Source organism: Sminthopsis crassicaudata, chromosome 3 (genome assembly GCF_048593235.1).
Source record: "Sminthopsis crassicaudata isolate SCR6 chromosome 3, ASM4859323v1, whole genome shotgun sequence".
NCBI lineage: Eukaryota > Metazoa > Chordata > Mammalia > Dasyuromorphia > Dasyuridae > Sminthopsis > Sminthopsis crassicaudata.
In genome coordinates this window covers 598,948,780-598,961,169 of record NC_133619.1, presented here as the reverse complement: position 1 = coordinate 598,961,169, position 12,390 = coordinate 598,948,780, and positions in this window count along the sequence as shown.

Below are 12,390 nucleotides of genomic sequence, written 5' to 3'. Positions count from 1 at the left end.
ATGGAGTCTGAATATAGCTATTTCTACTTTGTTTCTTGCTTTTTCTTTCTCGTGTTTTTTCTTTTTTGTTCTTATTTCTTTTTCATAACAAGACTAATATGGAAATTATGTGTAACATGATTGTACATGTTGAAGCTATATCAGATTGTTTACTGTCTTGGGAAAGGAAAGAGAGAGAGGAAAAAATTTTAGAATTCAAAATCTTAAAAAAATAAATGTTAAAGACTATTTTTACATACAGTTGGAAAAAAATCTATTAAATGGAGGGGGGAAGCAAAGAAAGGGGTCAGAGTTAGAATCACAGAATTTCAGAGCTGGCAAAAAGTTACCAAAATGTGCATACTCTTTGATCCAGCAGTGTTACTACTGGGCTTATATCCCAAAGAGATCTTAAAGAAGGGAAAGGGGCCTGTATGTGCAGGAATGTTTGTGGCAGCCCTCTTTGTGGTGGCCAGAAACTGGAAACTGAGTGGATGCCCATCAATTGGAGAATGGCTGAATAAATTGTGGTATATTATTGTTCTGTATGACCAGCAAGAAAATTTTAGAGAGGCCTGGAGAGACTTACATGAACTGATGCTGAGTGAAATGAGCAGGACCAGGAGATCGTTGTGTACTTCAACAACAATACTGTGTGAGGATCAATTCTGATGGATGTGGCCATTTTCAACAATGAGATGAACCAAATCAGTTTCAATAGAGCAGTAATGAACTGAACCAGCTACACCCAGCGAAAGAACTCTGGGAGATGACTAAGACTACATAGAATTTCCAATCCCTCTAATTTTGTCTGCCTGCAATTTTGATTTCCTTCACAGGTTAATTGTACACTATTTCAAAGTCTGATTCTTTTTGTATAGCAAAATAGGTGTCTGGACATGTATACATATATTGTATTTAATTTATACTTTAACATATTTAACATGTATTGGTCAACCTGCCATCTGAGGGAGGGGGTAGGGAAAAGGAGGGGAAAAATTGGAACAAAAGGTTTGGCAATTATCAATGCTGTAAAATTACCCATGCATATATCTTGTAAATAAAAAGCTATATTAAAAAAATGAATTTCAGAGCTGGAAGGAGCAGTAGAGTTCTAATCCAACTACACCTGAAAAAAGGTTCCCTGGGATAAAGTATCTGACAAGCGGTCTTCCTTGCTTTCAAGCACTCTGCATGAAGGCCACCAATGAAGGGAGCACATTATGTCTGTCCTGAGTCAGCCTGTTCCACTTTTGGACAGCTCTAATTGGTAGGAAGTTTTACCTTACTAAATTTGTCTTTTTGCAGCTTCCACCCAGTGCTTCTAGTAATTGCCAGGAAAATTTCCCTGAAGCCTAAAATTACCTTTTTTTTTTTTTTTGGTAACTTTCACTCATTGCTTCTACCCACTGGGGCCAAAAGAAATATGCCTAGTCACTTTTCCAGACAATATCCTTTTAAATATTTTTAAATAGTTGCTTTTTAAATCATGTCCCTCCCTGAACCCTTTCTTTTCCAGACTACATAGCCCCATTTCCTTCAATTGATCTTCATAATGGCATGACCTTGAATTCTTTTACTATTTTGGTTGACTTCCTTTGGATAATTCCCATAATTTCTGACTTCCAGATTTGCATTTTACTTTCTACATAAGACACAGTTCCAGAGAAGTCACAATCAATTGGGTACATAGGGGATCAGACATAAAGAAAGCTATGAGCAAGGAGAGATGGTGCACACCTATAAACCCTACCACTAGAGGAGACTGAGGTTCACGGATTCTTTGAGTGCAGGCGTTCTGAGCTTCAGTAGGGCTAAGATTAATCAGATGTCTATACTAAGTCAGGCCCCAATACCGGGAACTCTAGGTAAGAGAGATGGGAAATGTGGGAAAGGGGTAAAGGAAGGATAAACCCACCTACCTCAGAAATGGATCAGATCAAAGTTTTTGAGCTGATCAGCAGTGGTCACTGCTAGATGAAATAAAGAATCCCAATCTCAAGAGAGAGACAGACAGAAAAAAGAGAGACAGAGACAGACAGACAGACCGAGACAGAGTTAAAGACAGATAGATTAAGAGATGGAGAGACAGAGGACAGAGAGTCAGAAACAGAGACAGAGAGAGACTAAGACAATGATAATCACAGAGAGAGATAGAGAAGAAAGGAAGGAGGGAAAGATGGGTGTAGGGAAGGAGGGAGACGAAAGGAGAGAGAGACAAACAAGAGACAGAGACAGTGAGAGAGGAAGGTAGATAAGCAAGAGAATGCTATGAGACCATCTGTGTTGTTCCCAATGACTACATGAATAATGCAGGATAGATACAAAGATTAAGAGATCTCTGACTCTTCATGTTGGCTCCATTTCAAGAAAAGCAAGGACATTTTGTCTAAACAAGTCTTTGCCAAAGGATAATATCTTTTGTCAGACCACGTGTCCCAATATTTCATTAACAAACTTGTAGACATTCAGAGGAGGGAGAGCTTAGTCAGACTTAGGATGGGTGGGGAAGGATTCTTGAAGGAAATGGGACCTAACCCAAAGGTTGAAAAAAAGGATATGGGTAAATAGGATATATGGGTAAAGGGAGAGGAGAGGATGTAGGGGAAATGTCATAAGCAAAAATATAGACTTATGGAATGGTGCAAAGTGTGGTTAGGAGATAATTAAGAGAGCAGTCTGGATGAAAAGGAGAATCATTCTAGGGAATAATTATGTTGGGTCAGCTGAGATCAGAATGGAAAGAGCCTCGAATGAGATCCTGAAAAGTTGAACTTGATCTTCTAAGCACTGGATTGACAGTGGAAGGGTTGCTCTCAAACTGTCAAATGGACCTATGATCTCACTGATTTGGGCGTCATCTCCAATGATGCATGTCACAACCCATTCACCCTTCCATCCTCTCTAAGTCTAAGGTGTTTCTTCCCATAAATTTGTTACAGAGGGATCCACCCAAAATATTAGAGGTCTTCCTTCCTGTCTCCTGACACAGTAAAGGTCCTGTAGAGCACATAAGCTGTCTACCTGTCATCCCTTATTTCTGCCATCTGACCAAACTGGCTTCTCTTCTTTTCATACCATTCCCTGATGATGTCTTTCCTCCTGTTCTTCAGAGTTCTTCCTTGATTCTGTGTTGCCATGTGTTCATACCTACCACATGGCTTTCTATTGTTTCTGCATAGTATGCATTTTCAACTCTGTGGAGAGGATTTCTTAACTTAATGAAATATTATAATACAATTCTATAATATTAGTAGTGAAAAAGATGGTTCTTTGCTTTCATGTAAAGTTTGAGGATTAATAGAAAAGCTTTGTAAATTTCCTGTCAGGAATATCAAACTCAAATAGAAAGGATTTTCAGTGGGCTGCATATTGACTTTAAAAACCATGAATATTATCTATGTTATATTGTATTTTTTTTACTTAGTTAGCTAAGAATTTTTAGTTATATTTTAGTCTGGTTCAGGCTGCATTTCAGAGTTTAGTTTAATATTTCTGCCCTAAGGTATACCATCCCCTATAAAACTGTGAATACCCTTTGATCCTACAATCCCACTTTGAGATTTATATCTCAAAGAGATTTCTAAAGGGGGAGAGGATCTATTTGCAAAAATATTTATAGCAGCTCTCTTTGTGGTGGCTAAGAATTGGAAATTGAAGGGATACCCATTAATTAGGGAATGCCTAAACATGTTGTGGTATATTATTGTGATGAAATATTATTGTACCATAAGATATAAGAAGTAGGATGATTTTAGAAAAACCTAGAAAAACTTACATGAATTGATGCAAAGTGAAGTGAGGAGAACCAGGAGAACATTGTATACAACAGCATCAGTATTGTATAATGAAGAACTGTGAATGGCTTAGCTAATCTCAGCAATACAATGACTCAAGACAATCCCAAAGGACTGATGATGAAATATGTTATCTGCCTCCAGAGAAAGAATTGATAGTGACTGAATACTGACTGAAGCACACTATTTTTCATTTTCTTTTTTTATTCATGTCTTCTTGTACAAATTATTAATATGTAAATGTTTTACCTGGAAAAAAATATATATATACCAGCCCTCTCTTTTACTCCTGTTCAACTCTGGGCCTGTGTCATTATCCATTTGTACTCACCATCCAAAACCAGGATGTACAGGACATTTTTCCAAATGAATTTTTAATTCTAAGCAATAGACATTTTTCATTCACTTGGTCTTTCCTGTGTAGCTGAACAGTTCACACTCCTTGTTCTCTTCCAATGGGCTCTGCAGTGTCCTGGGGCTTGATATTATCTGGATAATCTCTCATGCAAATGAACATTTCACTATTGACAGGGACTTCCTCTTGAAGTTGAATCTATGCTGGATCTCTTGCATCACAGTGGCAAATATCTCTTGCAAGTATGTATCCCCCATTTTGTGTCTCATCTGATATTTTGTATCATCTGATATTTCTGTTATTATATCTTCCAAGGAGTTGTCAGAAATTTGGATATATTGGAAATGGCCCGATGTTCAGAATGGAAGTTGGGACAAAATAAGGTATTCACACGTCAATGAAAAGTTGACAAAAGGTTTAGTTTGTCCTAACTAGGAAGGATATGCAACAAAGATGCAGCAACATCCTGGACACAGTCTTCCTTAACATCATAGGGAAACATGTCTGATCATTAGGATGTGGTTAGTATATGGCAGTATATGGTTAAGGACATGGCTTAACCATGACATGAACTTCAAAAAATATCGAATTCCAGGGCTCACAACTGCCTATGACTGGGACTTTACATACCTTTGGGTGGCCATGAAGCTGTGACTAGGAAATCAGGGGTAAATTGGAAAACAACCTTGGTTTTTGTTGTTGTTGTTGTTTGGTTTTTTGTGGAAAGCTAATCCTAAAGACAAGGAAGGCGGAAGGACATCATGTTGTGGATAGGGAAAAATAAATGGCATCATAGAGAAGATGGTAAATATTAGCCCTGTCACAGGATGATAGATGCATATTTTTTAAAAAATGTAAGTTCTAGATAGATAGAGCATTTATTATGCGCCTACTTTGTACCAGGCACTATACTAAGTGCTGATTGGTTCTTTTCTTTCATTCTCTTAGAGGATCAAAAGGACATAACTATCTTAGAATGGAGTTACCGTGTGTTTGATTGTGGCTGATCAGATCAAAATGAGCTCAGATTGCTCAAGATACAAAACCAAGCAAATGAGATATTCTGTATACTCAAGGACCTTACATTCTAAAAAGGAAGATAAAAAGTAAAGGGATCTAGAAAGGTGGGATAAGATTGAAAGGGGAATGGGCAAGTCTGCTGAGAGTAAGCTGAGAGTATGACTGAGCTCCCTCAGGAAATGGCAATCCCAGCCAGAGACTCAGCAATCAAGGATGCAGACACTGTGTTTGGAGGTATCCTGAGGTAGGTAAGGCTGTACCAAATCAAATGGCTTCCCTCCCATTCTTAATAGTATTTTATTGTTTCAATCACTCAAGATAGTTTTCAACATTAATTTTTGTCAGATTTTGAGTCCCAAATTTTTTCCAACCTTCCCTTACCTCTCCCCTCTCCAAGACAGTAAGCCATCTAATATAAGTTACATGTATAAAACTCTTAAACATATTTCAATCCTTGTAATAACATGAAGTAAAAATTAAAACAAAAAGAAAAAAACACGAGAAAGAAAAATCAAACAAAAGAAGAAAAAGTAAAAATATTACATTTTGATCTGCATTCAGTCTCCATAGTTTTCCTTCTGCCTGCAAATAGCATTTTCTATCCCAATCTATTAGAATTGTTTTGGATCACCACGTAGCTGAGAAGAGCCAAGACTGTCCTAGTTGATAATCACATAATCTTGTTATTACTGCATACAATTTTCTTCTGGTTCTGTTCGTTTCACTTAGCATCAGTTCATGAAAATCTTTCCAGACTTTTTTGAAATCAGCCTGCTCATTATTTCTTATAAAATAATAGTGTTCCATTAGTTTAATATATCATAACTTATTCAGTCATTCTCTAACTGATGGACATCCACTCAATTTGCAGTTCCTTGCCACTACAAAAAGAGTTGCTACAAACATTTTTACACAAGTGAGTACTTTTCCCTCTTTTATCATCTTTTTGGGATATAGACTCAGTAATAATGCTGATGGATAAATGGGTATGCATAGTTTTATAGCATTTGGGGCATAGTTCCAAACTGTTCCCCAGAATGTTCACCAACAATGCATTAGTGTCCCAGTTTTCCTATATCCCCTCTAATACTAATCATTATCTTTCCCTATATTCTTAAACAATCTGATAGGTGTCAGATGATACTGCTGAGTTGTTTTGATTTGCATTTCTCTAATCAAGAGTGCAGTTCAAATGCTTTTTTTTAATCCACAAAAAATAAGCATTATCAGAACTTATATTCTTTGCATCTTCTAGTTAATTATGAAATTGTGAGGATGTGACCTACTATTGAATCCATTAAAGATGTCCTCAATTCATAAAGATTTTGAATGGATGGAAGAATAAATATATAGATCAATGGTGATTGATGCTTTCTTGGAAGAGTAACTGAAAGAAAAATAGAGTATCCCATTCTACCCTTTCTGGTCAGAATTCTCATGGAGTGGGGCAGATCAGAAGTGACTTAGAGGATATAGGATGATGGAAATGGGGTAGGTGGGGAAACTTTTGCCAGTCATTGATCATTTATCAGCTAATCTCTGAGTCAAACAAGCTTACTCTAAGTCCACAGTGCCTTGGCAGGCAAGAAAGCTGTCATGTTGTTGGACTTCAATAAGACAGGAATAACTTCCAGGAATAAGATGATAGTACTTCTATTCTCTGTTCCAGTCAGATCTCATGTGGCTATTGTGTTCATTTCAGGATATTATAATTTTAGACATCCTGGAGAGGAGGGAGCAGGCAGGATAGTGAGGGGTCTTGAATATATGTCATTCAAAGGTTATTTAAAGCAACTGAGAAGGAGGGGAAGGACATAGTTGTTATCTGCAAGTATTTGAAGAACTGTCATGTCTCAGGCACTGTATTCTAAATGCTTTACAAATATTAGGAGAACAGATTAAGCGTGTTCTATCTGGCCCATAACCAGGAAACAATCAGAATAGAAATTAAAAAGAGAAAAATTAGTTTCCAATGTCAGATAAGACATCCTAGCAATGGGGACTGTCCAGAAGAGAAATGAGGACTGCCTTGGAAAGCTCCCCCACCATCAGATTCTGGAGGTATGAGCTGGAGATTACTTATAGGTCATGGGAGGATAGAATTCTTTTCTGGGCAAGAGTTGGAATAAACAGGCCCTGAAGTTCATCCCAACTCGGAGATTCTGTGATTATCATAGGGTTTATAGCCTACTGGTGATATGAAACAGAAATTCAGGGTCAGATCCTGTGCAACGCGCACGTGTGTGTGTGTGTGTGTGTGTGTGTGTGTGTGTGTGTGTTTGTGTGTGTGTGTTTGTGTGTATGGGGGGGGGGAGGGAGGGAGGAAGGGAAGCAGGAAGGGAAGGAAGAGGACAGAGAGAAAAGGAGGGAAAAAGAGAGAGTAAGAGGGGGAGGTAGGGAGAGGCTGTGTATAGATCCAGACATTATGTGGTTGGGAATGTGGATGAAGGTGTGTCTAATTGGGTGTGTGAGGCTGACACACACACAAGATGGTGTGTGGGTGGTCATTCATCAAATGGATGGATGAATATACCCTCTACATAAGAGGTTAGGTGGGCAGAATAGCAAGTCCTAGATGCCACTTGAGCTGGTGGGGATGAAGGCAGGTGTGGTAGTTGCTGGATTCATTTGCTGTGTACATGGAGCCCACCCTGCTCCCTCTGAGCGCCCCGGAGGGGTGAGGCAGCCAGGCCAGGGGGAATGACTTTCTCATTTCCTTTATCAATTCCACAGGAATGTTTCCTGCCCAAGCAAAACTTGATCCCTTAGGCAAGGGGAAGGGAGGTCGAAACCAGCCAGGACCTGCCCCACTGTGTGATGGCTGCTTCTCTGCTGCTTCCAGAAACAGTTCTGCAGAAGGAGAGGGCTCTGGAAGCATAGCTGGAGGGAATCAGGAGGGTGGTAGAGGCCATCTAATTCAAGTCATCTCAGCTACTTGCACCCTCTCTGCCAACATGGTCAGGCTAGAGCTCCTCTCTTTCCCCTGCTTCCTACATCTGGCCTCTTGGCCCTTTCTTGGGTTCTGAAGGGCACCGAGACCCTGACCAGCTCAAGATGAGAGGAAGTTATGGAGAAAGGACTAAGGTGGGAATTTCTAGGAAAGCTGTTACCGTGAAGGAACTGCTGGATTTTAAGAGGAGAATTGTAGAGGCTTTTTGGTGTCAAAAATATTAACATTTGTAGCCTATTTCAGAAACTTAGTAGCTATGCAACTAGGGGCAAATCAATTAACCTCTTTCAGCCTCAGTCTACTCAATTTTAAAATGGAGTTAATAGTGCCTACCTCTCAAAAGTTTATTTGAGGATCAAATGACATATTTATAAAGTACTTTACACATGGAATCTACATTAGTATTATTACTTGACCTGTAATAGCTTATATTTATCATTACTTGGTCTATAGTAGGTTACATTTATGGATATTTAAGGTTTGCAAAGTGCTTGCAATGATTATTTCATTTGATATTCACAATATGTGAGGGAGACATTATTATCCCCATTTTACAGATGAGGAAAATGAGATTGTCAAGTACTTTACTCAGGAGTCATACAGCTATGTTTGTATCTGAAGCTATACCCTGGGGTTCTTGGTGGCCAATTAGGACCTAGAGCTGCCTTATCTGAATGGGGTAAGGAAGCAAAGTTAATTTGCCAGCTGTAGAGAAGGTTGTCCAGGGAGAGCCATGTATTGGGAACAAGAATGACAACAACAGCCTGGCAGCAGGTTCTGAGACCCTAGGTTGTTCCATTTGTATCTTTCTAACAACCTGGCTGCCTGCTGGGCCCAGCCTGACTTTCTGACCACTCACTATGAGTGGTCAGTCATTTTACAAGGTGCCAAATCCTGGGCATCATGAAGATGAAATAAGGTGCAGTTTCTAGAGAAATACATGAAAATGAAATAAGGTGCAGTTTCTATGCCTGAGGGATTCACAATCTTGCTGAAGAAGAGGACAGATGTATGTGAAAAATTCACAATGTAAGAGATTTACTCATTCATTCAAAAATATGAAACAATCTATTAACAGACTGTCAACTCCATGAGAGCAGAAGCTGATGTGTTCACAGGCATTTAGCACACCGCTACACTCACTAGTTGATTAATAAATGTTTGGTGAATCCAAATGATTCTTATCTCAACAACCAGACTTTGAATCCTTTTCAGCTTCCTGTGAAACTTTCTTGGAATTTTCCATGTCATCTATTTCAGGAATAAATGAATGCATGTATGAAAATCATTTATTAAGCACCTACTGCATGCCAGGCACTGTGCTGAGTACTGGGGACACAAAGTCTCTGCTCTCATTGAGTTTATTCTCTGATTGGACAATTCAACACACATAGAGGAAAGTTAATTAAGGAAGGAAGTTTTGTTCTGTGGAGTTGGAAAGGCAGGATGCAGAAGACAGATGGCCTGAATGAATGGCTGGATGGATATGAAGCTGTTGCTTAAAATAAATGACAAGTAAGTAAATACTTCGAATCAAACCATCCCCAAACTTGGAGTCTATCGAGCTAACTTCCCACCTGACACTGGAATCTTCTGTAGAGTCTCCTTGCTAGATGACTGGTGATGGATAGCTCACTGCTCCGCAAAGCAACCTGAGCATTTTCGGACTGTTCCAATTAGTAGAAAGTTCCTCTTTATATTAAGCCAAAATCTACCTCCTTTAGGTCCAACTCTTTGGTAGATAAGTCAACCAGCATTTAGTAAGTGCCTACAATGTGCCAGGGACTGTTATTTAAGTCTTAATTATTCTGCCCTCTGGAATGACATAGAACAATCTTCCTTCCCCACAAAAAGTCTCACTTCGAATATTGAAGACAGCTTATTATGTCATCATAAAGTCTTTTTCCGGGTTTAACATCTCTGCTCCTTCAGCTGATTTTCATTTCCATATGGCTTTGTGTTTCTTTATGGTCTTGGACATCATCCTGTGCTATGTCACACTGTTGACTTCCATTGTGGAAGCAATCTGTGAAAATCCCCATTTTGCATCCTCATTCTTTTACCATCTTCCACTTATATAAATTGATTTTTTGAGCTTTAGCAATTTACATTTATCCTTATTAAATTTCATCTTTGCAACTAGTCAATCAGTTCCCAAGTCAGTTCCTTCAATCTACTCCAGGTGCTTTGCCTCCTTTCTCTGTGTGCAACAGGTACCTCTGGAGGTAAGTCCTGCTCTCTGCCCTACTTCAGGTCACCAAGTAGCCTGAGAGCCCCCAGAACCTTCAAGCCAAGAAGGAATTCTTTATGAGGGATCACCAAGCTAATAAAGGCTTGGAATTTGGGGATTCCTCCCCAAACTGGGAAATACAAACTGACACAGCCCTGAGATTTCTGGTGACTGCATAATTTAGCAGCCATAGGGTGGCTCCCTTTAGACCAGGGGCTGCCTTCAAGGAAGAGACATATCTTCTCCATGAGAATGCATCTCAAAGGCAGGTCCATGCTAGCTTCTACAGACAAGGTGTTTGGCAGGCTCCATGCCCAGAGTATAATATGTACTAGAGCCGAAAGTGACTTTAGGGACTTTGAGACACATTATTGCTCTCACCTAATCCTCATTTCTCAGATCGTCAGTGACCCATGAGAACTCTGTCTGGGCTTGTGGCCAGGGGGCTGCTGGTTGCTCAGTGACTGAAGGGAGCTGACCTGGTAATCTTGTTAAGCACTGTGTCCCAAGCCAAGTTATAGAAAGAAGGTTACATAAAGCTACAAAATTGAAAGAGACCTTAGAATATAGAATATAATATAGTGCTTTCTTAAAAGGAAAGCACTTTAGAACACAAAACATCAGAGCTGGAGAGACTTTAGAATCTAGAATGTTAGAGCTAGGAAGGTCTTTAGAACCCAGAATGTCAGAGCTGGGAGGGTCCTTAGAACCCAGGATATCAGAGTTGGGAGGGCCCTTAGAATCCAGGATGTCAGAGCTGGGAGGGCCCTTAGAACACAGGAGGTCAGAGCTGGGAGGTCCCTTAGAACCCGGAGGTCAGAGCTGGGAGGGCCCTTAGAACACAGGAGGTCAGAGCTGGGAGGTCCCTTAGAACCCAGGAGGTCAGAGCTGGGAGGACCCTTAGAACCCAGGATGTCAGAGCTGGGAGGGCCCTTAGAACCCAGGAGGTCAGAGCTGGGAGGGCCCTTAGAACCCAGGAGGTCAGAGCTGGGAGGTCCCTTAGAACCCAGGAGGTCAGAGCTGGGAGGACCCTTAGAACCCAGGAGGTCAGAGCTGGGAGGGCCTTAGAACCCAGGAGGTCAGAGCTGGGAGGACCCTTAGAACCCAGGAGGTCAGAGCTGGGAGGGCCCTTAGAACCCAGGAGGTCAGAGCTGGGAGGACCCTTAGAACCCAGGAGGTCAGAGCTGGGAGGGCCCTTAGAACCCAGGAGGTCAGAGCTGGGAGGGCCCTTAGAACCCAGGAGGTCAGAGCTGGGAGGGCCCTTAGAACCCAGGAGGTCAGAGCTGGGAGGGCCCTTAGAACCCAGGAGGTCAGAGCTGGGAGGGCCCTTAGAACCCAGGAGGTCAGAGCTGGGAGGACCTTTAGAACCCAGGAGGTCAGAGCTGGGAGGACCTTAGAACCCAGGAGGTCAGAGCTGGGAGGGCCTTAGAACCCAGGAGGTCAGAGCTGGGAGGGGCCTTAGAACCCAGGAGGTCAGAGCTGGGAGGGCCCTTAGAACCCAGGAGGTCAGAGCTGGGAGGTCCCTTAGAACCCAGGAGGTCAGAGCTGGGAGGACCCTTAGAACCCAGGAGGTCAGAGCTGGGAGGGCCCTTAGAACCCAGGAGGTCAGAGCTGGGAGGGCCCTTAGAACCCAGGAGGTCAGAGCTGGGAGGACCCTTAGAACCCAGGAGGTCAGAGCTGGGAGGGCCTTAGAACCCAGGAGGTCAGAGCTGGGAGGACCCTTAGAACCCAGGAGGTCAGAGCTGGGAGGGCCCTTAGAACCCAGGAGGTCAGAGCTGGGAGGGCCCTTAGAACCCAGGAGGTCAGAGCTGGGAGGGCCCTTAGAACCCAGGAGGTCAGAGCTGGGAGGGCCCTTAGAACCCAGGAGGTCAGAGCTGGGAGGGCCCTTAGAACCCAGGATGTCAGAGCTGGGAGGGCCCTTAGAACCCAGGAGGTCAGAGCTGGGAGGGCCCTTAGAACCCAGGATGTCAGAGCTGGGAGGACCTTTAGAACCCAGGAGGTCAGAGCTGGGAGGGCCTTAGAACCCAGGAGGTCAGAGCTGGGAGGGCCTTAGAACCCA